Consider the following 14,252-nt stretch of genomic DNA (forward strand, 5'->3'; position numbering starts at 1 on the left):
TGAAGGTAGGTCTACGTTATGTTTTTGTTATAGGTGGTCTTTTACACTTAAACACCAAACGCTTTTAAGTCCAACAACCATATCCTTATTTTGAGGATATAAATGATAAAAAAAATAAAAAAGACTGTAAAATGGACCATTTGGTAAGAAAACGTGTATTTCCACGGATAAGAAATGGAAATGGAGCGCTGGGGTAGGCCTATATAGAGAGTGTTTTGGGGATATATGGAGAGAGGGTGAGAGAGAGAGAGAGAGAGAGAGAGAGAGAGAGAGAGAGAGAGAGAGAGAGAGAGAGAGAGAGAGAGAGAGAGAGAGACGAGAGAGACGAGAGAGACGAGAGAGACGAGAGAGAGGGAGGGAGGGAGCAAGAGGAGAGGAGAGCTTGGGAAAGCCGTTGATGTCTGACTGAATTAATAGACATGATAATTTCACACCAAAGAAGAACACTATTTCATCTAGCAGGCTATCTGTTCCATCACAAAAGGGTCACCGCGCAGCTGTGGCAAACCCAGCGTTATTATGAAGTTTGATGATAGAATCCTTTTTGCTATCCCAGCACTTTGCTCCGGGCGAGCAATAGCTCGGGGCACCGCCGGTGCCTCCTTGTGATAAAGGACTTACTCTGTGTGTGTGCAGAGAAAACCGCTGCAGCTTTCACTCCCGAGCTAATCAACTCACTGACTTGGCCTATATGGCGTTTTTTCTCTCGCTCTCTCTCTCTTTCTCTCCCTGTATCCTATTTTTTTGAACCATGTTGTTAACTTGTCTGTTTTTAAAAAACTTTTTTTTTTTTAAATAGGAGTTCTAGTCAGTCCAGCTCTTGCTATAGGCTATGGGGTAACATGTCTTTATTTATTTATATATTCATTTATTTATCTGTTTTCTCTGAATCATTAGTTAACTGTATCTTCTATTTTTATTTTGGCTATTTACGGTTTACGTGCATGCACGTGCATCCCCCCCCCCCCCCAAACACACACACACACACACACACACACACACACACACACACACACACACACACACACACACACACACACACACACACACACACACACACACACACACACACACGACACACACACACACACACACACACACACACACACACACACACACACACACACACACACACACATATGGACACTATTTGACCAGCAACATTCAGCTTTTGTTTTAGTCGTATTTTTGACAACAAAAAAAAAAAAGTATTAATGTGTGTGTGTGTATCTGTGAGAGTGTGTCTGTGTGTGAGTGTGTGTTGCATGTCTGTAAAAGAGAATCATCAGTGTGACTATAATGTGTATTATGTGAGGAAAGTACATGTGCAGGGAGAAAACACAGGTCTACTCTTTGAAGAAGGCCTGTATTATTAACTGCATATTCTGTCAGAAACAAAGGTTCTACATAAACATCCCCTATACCAAAAAAATAATAAGGATATTGTCCGCCTCTGTTTTACATCGATCCATTTTTACAGAAAACCACTAATTGACCCTATGATCTTGAGAATGTATTTGCATCAAAACCATAACTGCTTTTGACAGGGCAGTTTTTTTTTCAGTAGATCTTTATGAGGGGCCGATAATAACAAAATAACATTTTATGATAAATGGCCACGTTATTAGCTTAAGAGACAGAGCTAGAGTGCTTGGCCTGGTCCCTCTTAAGTCTGTGAAGCAAACGGGTTTGATCTTACCACAGGCTAAACACCGCCAACAGTACTTGACATTGCAGAACAATTTCCCAATTACCTTTTGACATGCATATTGACACAAATGCACAAAACTGTAATTTTCTCTCTGAATTTGTTAGCTTGAGGGGCTGCCTTTCATGCCAGTGGATTGTCAGATGTGCTGCTCCAACTCCTTCACTGCCCCTCCTGCCTGCGATGCTGCTCTGTTACATATTGAGTGTCCAGAGAAACGCTCTCCCACTCTTGGCCAATGAAAGTTTTGCCCACGTTCTTTAAGCTTGTCTCTAAAAAGCGTCTTTCTGTGTTTCTTTGATGAGAAATCAATGGGAAGGTTGATCATTTCTTCCATTTTCATTTCTTTCTTCTTTTTGTATTATTTATCAGCTCTATCATTAAGCCAACTCCTTGGCTTGTGTTTATATTTCACCCAAACTACAACTGGTAACCATATTTAAGTGCATGAAAGAAAAGTCAAGTGCAATTGTTTCTTCTGCTCCACGATGGCTCAGGGCCTTACCGATGTGGTAGGAGGGCTCACTTTGTGACCGCATGCAAGTCCAGCCAATGCTCCACCTAACGGTTGTGCAACAACAACTTGTTAAGTCTCCGAATGAACTTAAACACAACACAAACACAAACACTGCAATGTTTCTTCGTTGTCAATCTCGGGCGTCTTCGCCAAACTCAACATGCCAGTTGACACTGAAACGCCATAACCACTGGAATCTTTTTCCTGTGGTTCAAGAAGTCCGGGCGACCAGAGAGGGAGACGGGGTCATTTGGGCCATGTCATCGCAAGCCTGTCATGGCGTACGGCCTTGATTGTCACATGCTAGCCAAGATTACAAGAGCGGGTGTTGACGGAGTGTTACCCTTGCTCTCCCAGTCGCCTCTCGTCAGCAAGCCTGGAGAAGTGGGTCAGACCGGGGCTTGGCTCTGCCCCGAGCTCCCCTGATGCTGTCCCACTGCAAGGTCCTCACTGAGGATTAGGATCCGGGCCCTCGTGCCCCCCGGGGGCCAGGACCGGGGCCAAACTCTGGGCTTCCACCCCGTCTTTCATCTCTCACGGCCTCTCATATCCAACGGTTCTACTGGGTACGCGGCCTCCGTCTTAGTTGTTAAAAGTCTGTCAATAATTTGTTCTGTTTTTTTGTTTGAATCCTTTCCTTAGCTTTACTTTGACAGCGGTTGGTCAAACACGATCCATCCGCCCGCACTTATATTCACGGTCAAATCTCAGTGGAATGAGTATGTTATTTCTTTAGTTTGAATCCTTATTCAGAGTGGCGCGTGCTATAGCGGATTCATTGAATCCCCCGGTATATCCCTTGAACCTGATTAAGCCCTGAATTGTATCAACTACTGCTGGAATGAATGACCCTGGTTTAGGTTGAGACGGCCTCCAATGCTTGTGTCTGAGACCATAGGGTCAGCCTCTACTTGTTTAACAAAAACACAGATCCTTGGATGATATGCCAGCTTTGCAGGACAGCATGATGCGAATAATGTGACGAGGCGAGCGCCTTGACACTTTAACATTGAACAATGGTATCCAACCCAAGCTGAACTTTGGTTGAACTTTTGCAAATGCCCAACCCTTCCTTTGGATAGGTAAACCCGCAGGCTTTGAATATCAGAAAGCGGCTTGAATTGCTATCAGGCCTGGGAACAAAAACAGCCATTTATGATAATGTTGCAAATCATTAAATACGAGGCACATGTATCATGGTGGGCCTTTGTTTCCAATGCGCAATAGAGAGATAATGTTCCTTGGTAATTTGAATACTTAAAGCAATGAAAAACACGAACACAAAAAGTCGACGTCAATTCCAATCCACAAATTTCCACTCAAGCGTGAAAGGTTCCTCAATCGAATTATGCAACTTTAACAAAGAAACCATTCCTCTCCACCCTTAATCCCAGCAACGGAAAAAACAAAAACATTACCACCAGCAAACACGGTCGGCAACGCGTGTGAATTAATTGTCGGCGGCGTTTTGTCTTCGTCCGACATGACCTGGCTCCGAAAAACACAATTACCTGAACTTCACCAACAAGAGCAAGCTCCTGGCGTTGCTCGGCGCTCAGTTAAAATGAACGTCGTCGCCGCCGCCGCCGCCGCCGCCGCCACCGCCGCCGCCGCAGTTACGAGTGCCGGGGTGTAGAAAACGGAGGCCAGGGCTTTTGTAGTGGCAGTGCCATGTTAAACACAAGTTCCATTAAAGACAGCCCATTACTACTACTGAGGGATACGGAGCCCGGGGGCCTCTCCAAAGTGTTGCGAAAACCTCATTGATAATTAAATGTTGGTTACCCCCGGTATGCATCGCTCCCACACTTTGCTTACCAATCAAACATCCACCTACCGCTGCTGCCGTCCCGCGTGCTCCCTCAGCGTTCATCAAGGAATCACACAGCCCTGCTAATAGGGGCCAATTAGAACCAACAGGGGCTCTAGGGTTGATTGTGCTCCAGCACGTGGTTTGATGGAGCGTGTTTAGAATGGTACAGTGTAGTGTTTGGCACTGTTAGGATGTTAGGGGGTAAGGAACAGAATGGGGGTGGTGGTGACGGGGGGCGGGGCTGTGACAAGGGTGTGGATTGGTAACACCTTAGTCTCTGTTGACACACACTCACAAAGAAGCGGCAGGACACCGGACGGACCCCATGCGCGTGGTCGCGCATGCGCACGCGCACACACGTGCGCTCAGACACATGCAGACAAGCACGTGTGCATATAAACACACACACACACACACACACACACACACACACACACTCACATAAACACACACGTGCATCTAAACACACACACACACACACACACACACACACACACACACACACACACACACACACACACACACACACACACACACACACACACACACACACACACACACACACACACACTCTTATACAGTGATGACCAAGTGTAATCAGCCAGCCCTTTAGGTGTACCTAGAGAATTACACTTTAAGAGTTGCGGTGAGTAAAGAGCTTCCATTACCGGCATGTTTATTGTTATTGTTTTACACATGGACTCATAAACGAGGCAGACTTGTTAATAATTTGTATTGTTGAATAATCTCACAGACACAAGCAAAGTAATGCCCCCAAATGTAATTGCTTTATCCTGCAGAATCAACCAACCCAACCAACCAACCAACCACACAAACAAAACAAAAATCATTATCTCTTGTTTTGTGTTTCAAGTCAAGTACGGTGTGATGCATATCACCATCAATAATACAACGCTACGTGCAGAGAAGGAAACGGAGGCAGCTAGAAGACTCTATCCTTGAACAGTAAACACAGGCAGTAAAAAAAAAGGTGTGCAAAAAGAGCGAGACAAAAACAATGTACTCAACACAACGTGCAAGGGGTATCAGATTTATGCTGGGCAAATAGATAATAATCATTATGCCCCAAATAGTATTTCCCCCAGTCACACCAGGAAGAAGCAAAGACATAAAAGTAAGTTGAGAATGAGGCTTTTGACAGGCTCTTAATGGATCGCTGTGGGCCCATCTGCTTCACTGCAAATAGAGAAATGGCGGGGTTTTGATTTGGGTGTGAAACTGTTACCACTGTCACTGTAAACAATAATTGTCAAACATATTTACTCCGCAATCGCTTTAGCAGATGTTCCGCTTTTTGTTTCCAGCGCCTTTTTGTGTCGGTGTTGTATCTCCCCTCTGCAGACGCACCGCATGCCCCCCCCCTTCCTCCCCTTCCCCCTCCCCCTCCTCCCCTCCCCTCACCTCGCCCTGCACCACTACCTCAACAATCCCCCCCCCCCCCGCCCCCCTCCCCCCGTTCAACCCCCGACTGGAATATTGAGCAGGTATTTGCGAGAGGTGCTTCAGGGCACGGAGTGGGGGAGGAAGATGGGAGGGGGTTAGAAAAAGAGAGAGGGGGGGTTGGGGGGAAGAGGAGGTGAGAGGGAGGGTGCTGGAAGGAAGGAGGGAGGGAGGGAGGGAGGGAGGGAGGGAGGGAGGGAGGGGGGGGATAATCTGGGCCCTTCATCAGCAGTGCAGCACTCCCGCCCCGGCATCGCTCTCTGCAGCCCAGCGCGAGGCCCCGGGGGCCTGGGAACGAGGGCCCCTGTGCCTCCCGGCCACGGAGCCTCTTTATCACTCTAATCTGTTAATTGTAGGCGCTCAATTGGCACATGGTGGCTTTTTATTAGAGCCTAGCTGCATTAACTAGGATGGAGAATGCAGAAAAGCTGGTGTGGTCTTTTTTTTTCTCTCGCTCTACGTCTCCTTAACTCTCTCTCTCTCTCTCTCTCTCTCTCTCTCTCTCTCTCTCTCTCTCTCTCTCTCTCTCTCTCTCTCTCTGTAGCTTTCTCTCCCTGCCTTTCTCTCGTTCTCCCTCTACAGTCCCTCCTTCTGCTAGCGGGCTGTGTTTTAAAAAACAGAAGTTCAGTAGCCCAACGTTGGTCCTAATGTTGGTAATCATGATGTATTGGACAGGGGCCCAGCCTGACTGCGTGCACAGACGTAATCGTATCAGCCTTATCCAAAAATTGAATCAGCTGTGGCGATAAAATCATCGACTGCTATTAAATAAAAATAAATAAATCCGTAAAATATATAAGAAATCCAAATAAATTGAAAAATGACACGGGGAAATGTGCATTATGGCAAACTACTAGGGGTGTGCACTTAAAGAAAGACGCAACTTAGGTGCAGTAGGATTTTAAGTATTCAGAATGTAAGCCCAGATCCCTCTCTGCGTGTCTGTCTCTCTCTGGTTGGAATGCCGGTCTCCTCGGTCAGTGCCTTGATGTCCTCCCTTGCACAATAGGGCCTCCATTCTTTCTTTTAAGAGGAAAGAATGGACACAGGGTTGACCCCCACCCCCTCAAATGGAGGCGAGCCATCACATCTGATCTCAGGTGTTCTCTCCCCCCCCACTCCCACATACACACACACACTTCAAACCCCCCCCCCATTTAGCCTCCCTCCATTTCGGTGCAGCAAGGTACAGTTGAGCCCACTGAGACTCTCTCTCTCTCCCTCTCTCTCTCTCTCTCTCTCTCTCTCTCTCTCTCTCTCTCTCTCTCTCTCTCTCTCTCTCTCTCTCTCTCTCCGTCTCCCTCTCCCTCTCTCTCTCTCTCTCTCTCTCTCTCTCTCTCTCTCTCTCTCTCTCTCTCTCTCTGACTGTCTGTCTGTCTGTCTCTCTCTCTCTCTCTCTCTCTCTCTCTCTCTCTCTCTCTCTCTCTCTCTCTCTCTCTCTCTCTCTCTCTGTCTCTGTCTTTCTCTGTCTCTGTCTCCCCCCACTCTCTCCCTCTCTCTCTCTGTCTCCCTGTCTCCCTCTCTCTCTCTCTCTCTCTCTCTCTCTCTCTCTCTCTCTCTCTCTCTCTCTCTCTCTCTCTCTCTCTCTCTGTCTCTCTATCTCTCTCTCTCTCTCTTCTTGGGCTTTCCCTTATTTTGTTCAGGCCGATGCTGGTGGGCTTCGGCAAAGGTGACCAGAGACACAATCTTCTATAAAAATACAATAAAATGGATGGATGAATTCACAAATAACTAACCACCTAAATGCATACATCCATGGGTAAATTCGAAAAAGTAATAAAGAAATGTATGGTCGTAGGATGTGGAGGTGCCCATGTGTGAAATTCATACACCTGCCCCCCGCCCCCCCTACACCACACACACAACCACAGCCACACACACAAACACACACACACACACACACACACACACACACACACACACACACACACACACACACACACACACACACACACACAGACACACACACACACACACACACACACACACACACGCACACACACACGCACGCACGCACGCACACGCACACGCACACGCACACACGCATGTGCACATGCACACCCACATACACACACACACATGCACAAACACTAATACGCATGCACGCACGCACGCACGCACGCACACACACACACACACACACACACACACACACACACACACACACACACACACACACACACACACACGCACACACACACACACACACACACACACACGCACGCACGCACACTTACAATTGCTTTCTTTAGCCCTTCCTGGCCAAAACAGCTTGTGTTTGTTGTCAAAAGACTGATTAAGGAACGGGACCTCTCCTGGCTCTGACAAAGGTCAGCTGAAGCCTAGTTCTGATAAATGAGTGTGTTTTGTACGCAAAGATTCATCCTGATATCAGTTATCCACCCAAAAAAAGAAAATAACTGCCAAGACTAATTTGTAGTCAAATGACATGCTCAACAAAGAAAGACACCAACTTTATTATTTGAAGGCACAAAGCATTTGGATGTTGGTTGCGCAACAGGAGCCATATAACTTGCAAGGATGCTTAGATTCAAAAGGATAATTGCCTGCTATCATGGGGTCAGAGCTTTGGAGCTGTGCAAACCTTGCCCATCCACCAATGCTTTGAAACGTTGATGTAACATCAGGAATATACATTTACGTTTTTCTTTTCTTAATTTATTTATATTTTTCCTTCCAACCTCCAGCCAAGTTTAAATCTAATGAGTCACAACCGACAGAAAAAAGAGCCGACCTGCCACTCTGTGACAATCTAGTGAGCGATTTACGGTTGGCCATTAACAACCCTGGCTTTCAGCCCTCCCATACCTCAAACAGGTGTTTTACGAGCCTGCTCCCACATCCACTTAAGGTTGCGTCGCGGCAGCCAACCGCCATTCACCACCATCGCTGCATTCTGAACCATAAAACAACACTCTCAGGCCAACGACATCAGCTGTATTCAACTACTCTGAATTTCCATCACAGAGTGTAATCACGATCTCTGATGTGTGAGACAGTAATAAAACAAATAAAAAAACAACGATTTAGCAAGAAGCCTTCTCAAAGCAGAAATACCTGGGTATTATACGTCTCCTTTCCCACCGACATGTATGATGACTTTATTATCCAAGGGTCACCTGTTATGTGTTTATTGGGCTCTTCAGCCTGGCTATCCGAAGAATTCCCTCCTTGAGAATGCTATACAACGGCCTCGAAAGTGGCAGCTGGATTCATAAATTCCAGCCGGGGTTTCACAAGTTCACAACACCACCGTTTGAAGCTGGTGTCGTTGGTTGGATTAATTTCATTCTTGTGTCAGAGTTGTCAGATCATAACATGGACTACGAGGAAAAAATAATTGCATATATATATATGTTTCTACATGAAAGGTCTAATTTTGGACGTATATATATCTATATTGCTGAATGGGACATGGCTTTATATAGGGAGGATTGCTGAGAATTGGATTGGATTGAAGTTTGTGGATGTTTGTTTACCGCACAGCTTTGTCTGTTTTTGGATACGACTCGTTATTTGGTGTACGTGTGTGTGTATGTGTGTGTGTGTGTGTGTGTGTGTGTGTGTGTGTGTGTGTGTGTGTGTGTGTGTGTGTGTGTGTGTGTGTGTGTGTGTGTGTGTGTGTGTGTGTGTGTGTGTGCGTGTGTGTGTGTGTGTTCAAGTGTGTGAGTCTTGGGACTCAAGTTTTCTTCAAAACTTTGTCTAAAGGCAAATGCTTGTTTTGATTTAATAAAATGTCATTCAAAACCATGACACATATACAGTTATACTGTAAGCTGTTAGCGTTAGCTTTGGGAAAACATGGCAGACACTGAAAATACTTCTAGGCCAGAAAATTAGCAACGCAAATACATTGTTTGGTTTTACCATCGGCTGGTCATTTCCCCTTGCATTATGTTATGTAACGATGTTCTTCAAAAACTAGAAATGACGTAATCAGTGGATAAAAATACATGCCAATGACTTCAGAGTCAAAGTAATACAGCAGAGTGTGGTAGTTGAAAACATTTAGAGTGTTCAAGGGGAGATTAACTTTAGGATATGCTGTTAAATCACATTGTGTATGTGTGTGCCTGTGTATGTGTGTGTTTATGTACTCAGCAAGTCTTTGAGCATACATATTGATATTGATAGCAAACATGTGCCCTTTATCTGTTCTCTGCGGGCCAAGTCACATGGACTGCATGTGGCATCCCACAGTGAGCGTTACACAAAGCTAAACACACCATGAATGTGTCTATTCTGGGCATGCTGAGCCACAGTTTAGAGCCACAGCTTTCTTTGGGGTTCCTTGAAGTTGACCCGAAGAAGCTCACATGTCCTCTTATGTATTATAAAGGACTTTCCGCATGCCTTTTATATACAGCTATAGAAATCTGAGTACATTGCCCTTGCTTGCTCAGATTGTGAACAACTGAATTACCATATGAATCCTACTTATTGATGCCGTTACCAATACTAAATTATAGATATCCGTATACAGTCACACACACAAACACACAAACACACACACACAAACACACACATACGCACACACACACACACACACACACATGCAGATTTAGACACACACAGATACACAGACACACAGACACAGACACAGAGACAAACACACACACACACACACACACACACACACACACACACACACACACACACACACACACACACACACACACACACACACACACACACACACACACACACACACACACACACAGATTTAGACACACACAGATACACACAAACGCACACACACACACACACACACACACACACACACACACACACACACACACACACACACACACACACACACACACACACACACACACACACACACACACACACACACACACACACGCACACAGACAAACACACTCACACTCCCACATCCACACACAAAAAATAACTAAACCATAGACCGAACGCCAACAACAGTAGTGACTTGTTTACAGTAGAGGCATATATTCAAATAGATATTTTTACATCTGTCACGTAGATAAGCGAGCGGCCTTGAGAATGTCTGATTGAAGGGTGAAGAGACAGGGCAGCTCAGGAGTTCGTTTGGGTTACGACGAAGAGGCAGGAAGAGGAGGCGAGCTTCACAGAGAGGGAGAGACAGTCTGCCGACATTCTCTTAAAGTGATGAGTTGAAAGGTTATGACTGAACATGGGGAGAAATGCTTTCACTCCTGCCTGGGGTGAAAACGGCCTAGTTACCATAAAGGAATGCAAGTGGGCCACTGCGCACAAGGTGTGTGTGTGTGTGTGTGTGTGTGTGTGTGTGTGTGTGTGTGTGTGTGTGTGTGTGTGTGTGTGTGTGTGTGTGTGTGTGTGTGTGTGTGTGTGTGTGTGTGTGTGTGTGTGTGTGTGGACGGTTTGCAAACTCTACTCAAATGCACCTTTGAAAAACAACAACCCCATGCTGTTAATCCTTTTCCTAAACTTAATAATATTTGACGTTGACTTGAAGTGACTGCTTTGACATCATACATATCACGTCAAATTTAAACTGTTTAATCTACGTTTTATTTAAACAATATGATATGGTGTAAGGATGAGATATTTAATAATTACATGTACGTTTTCAAACATTTAGACAATTCTTTGTTGTATTTTATAGACATGGCTGTACAAACCCAATTATTTAATTCCAATTATTTCACATTCAAATAAAGTCATCCCCTACCCCCTTCAAATTGCCGACAGAAGAAAGAGTATCAACACCCACTGTCCCGCTGGGGACCTAGCCTTAATACCCCGGCTTTATTAGTATGAGCCAGACTTTAGTTGAATTAGCTGTCCTTGCTAACAATGCACCAGCCCTATGCTGTTTCGTTTGACACCTGGCTTATTGCTAGCCTGCCGACGCAGCAGGCTAAACATGCTTCACATGACACCCCACTCCAGTTAAACAGCTTTTATTGGGTGACTTTTCGCCAGGCTAAATGGGGATACATTTTATTCTTACCTTGGTTTGTGTGTGTGTGTGTGTCTGTGTGTCTGTTTGTCTGCGCCTGTGTGTGTGTGTGTGTGTGTGTGTGTGTGTGTGTGTGTGTGTGTGTGTGTGTGTGTGTGTGTGTGTGTGTGTGTGTGTGTGTGTGTGTGTGTGTGTGTGTATGTGTGGAGAGCCTGAGGTGTCTTCTGGCAACATAAGCGGAAGGGCCTTACAACTTAAAGGAGCCCTTCGCTTCCGGCACTCTTTTATTACACCTACTGTTTACATCTCGCAATACATCCTAAGTATTTCCATTATTAAGTTTGGACAAATCATTTGCCTGGGGTTTGAGGTAGTATGGCACTGAAACGTAATCCTACAGTTGATCTTATTACTGCCAAACCAAACAAGCAGAAATCAATTTCAGCAGGAAAGGTAAAGGAAGGGAAAAAAAGAAGCAGGAAATTAGATCAAGACATTAAGGATGGTTGGAGCTAAGATAGGAGGTGGTGGTGGTGGTGGTGGTGGTGGTGGTGGTGGTGGTGGTGGTGGTGGTGGTGGTGGAGATGGTGTTGGTGGGTGGTGTTGGTGGGGTGGGGGTGGTTGGGGGCGTGGGCGGAGTGTTTTCTTCTCCCAAAAAAGGTCGACAAATAGCGCACATCATATTTCTTATCGAGAATTCAAATGTTGTCGCCCTCGACCCATTAGCCCACCCCCCCCCCCCCCCCCCCTCCCCCTGGTGGTGCAGCCAGACACCTTTGATTACTCCTCCCATACATATTTTGCACTCAGGTACTCAAATGTTGCGAAATTATTGTATTTCGGCTCATGGGTGATGGTGTGCGGCTATTTCATTTCACAGGATGATTTCAATAATCCCTTGATATGTATACAGGATATGTTACAGAAAACAGACGATTGAACGTTTACTCTCACCTTCGACTTCGTAGCAATGCCCAAAAACGATTCATCGCAATAAGCTGACATTCAGAGAAGGACTGCAGCTGCCCGTGAGTGTGGTATGTTCGTATCGTGTGTTCGTATTGGTTTTTTTAAACAGGGCCTTGTTGATGCATCGCGAGTAGTGGACTGACCAAACACAGCGCTGAGGATTCCAGCAAGGTTTAGGTTATAAAGTAATAAAGTATTAAATCAGCCCAGCTGGGAGGAGTGAGAAGTACTGTGTCCAGAACTGAGACATCTGTCTGTTCCAGTCGCCGGCCCCCGTCACATGAACCCTGGCTCCCCTCCCTGCACACACTTCTGGTGAGAAGGAGAGCAAAGGAGAGACACATACGTGGATAGATAGGGGAGAGAGAGAGAGAACGAGAGAGTGTGAGAGAGAGAGTGAGAGAGGTGGTTAATCAAGTGATTCATGGAAAAGCAAGGAAGAACTTCTGGCAGGAGGCCATGTGGAATCCAAATAAAACATCCACCATCTCTCTCTCTCTCTCTCTCTCTCTCTCTCTCTCTCTCTCTCTCTCTCTCTCTCTCTCTCTCCCCTCTCCCTCTCCCTCTCTCTCTCTCTCTCTCTCTCTCTACCTCTCTCTCTCTCTCGCTCTCTCTCTCTCTCTCTCTCTCTCTCTCTCTCTCTCTCTCTCTCTCTCTCTCTCTCTCTCTCTCTCTCTCTCTCTCCTCTCTCTCTCCATCTCCTTCACTCTTTCTCTTTTTCTTCTTTATGGGTGGCACATCACAGGAGAACACACACCCTGCACACACACATGCGTGCGTGTGTATGGTGATGACGACAAATGAAACAGTACGACGTGTGTTTAAATGAACGAACATGCATGCAAAGGACTAAGCATGCAAGCAAACATATGGATGTTAGACTTGCACCCGTTCTGTGTAGGCATACAGTTTACAGGCATATGTACTTGCATGCATGTTAGCACAGGCAACCTACACACCGCACACACGCACACACACACACACACACACACACACACACACACACACACACACACACACACACACACACGCACACATGCACACACACACACACACACATGCACACACACACACACACACACACACACACACACACACACACACACACACACACACACTGAACCATAAGGATTTCCATGTGTTTCATTGTCAATATAAGTTAATCAACCTCAGGTTTTCAACAAAATGGTCAGTGCTTACAGCAACTGAATCTGTATTTACAACTTGAGTGTGGACGTGGCCCATTGTGTTTGTTTGTTGGTGTATGTGTGTGTGTGTGCGTGTGTATGCGCGTGCACTCCTTGGCAATGAACACTGCTCTAAATATGATCTGCCTATCCAGAATGCGAAGAGACAATTGTTTGGAACGAGTCCACGAGGAATCTTTTTCATCGCTTGTTTCCGACTGTATATGAAAAAAACAGAAGAAACGTTCCTATTGCGATTTCAAGTGCAGTGAGCAGACCGTTTTGAACACATGGCATATTCCTTAAATATCATACATATTTCAAATATGTTAATATGCCGTGAAATATATGCAGCGCAAGGTTACAAAATGCACATTAGAAAGCCATGAATTAATCTCATGAAAAATGCAAACCTGTCTAATTATTCGTGGAGGGGACAATCATCAATTTTGAAAAACAGCTTTTTTGCATTCAAAGCGAAGGAAAGAATAGAACAAATAGTCACATGGAAATGTTCACCCGGGCATTAGCATTTTATTCATCTCGCGCTAAACATTTGCAGGGATTTCAATTTTTTGGGGACCGCCGGTCAACCGTGCGCTGATCCTAACCAATCTGAATTCTCTTCGGGACTTTCGCCTTCTTACATCATA

This window comes from Gadus morhua, chromosome 23 (genome assembly GCF_902167405.1).
Source record: "Gadus morhua chromosome 23, gadMor3.0, whole genome shotgun sequence".
NCBI classification, from domain to species: domain Eukaryota; kingdom Metazoa; phylum Chordata; class Actinopteri; order Gadiformes; family Gadidae; genus Gadus; species Gadus morhua.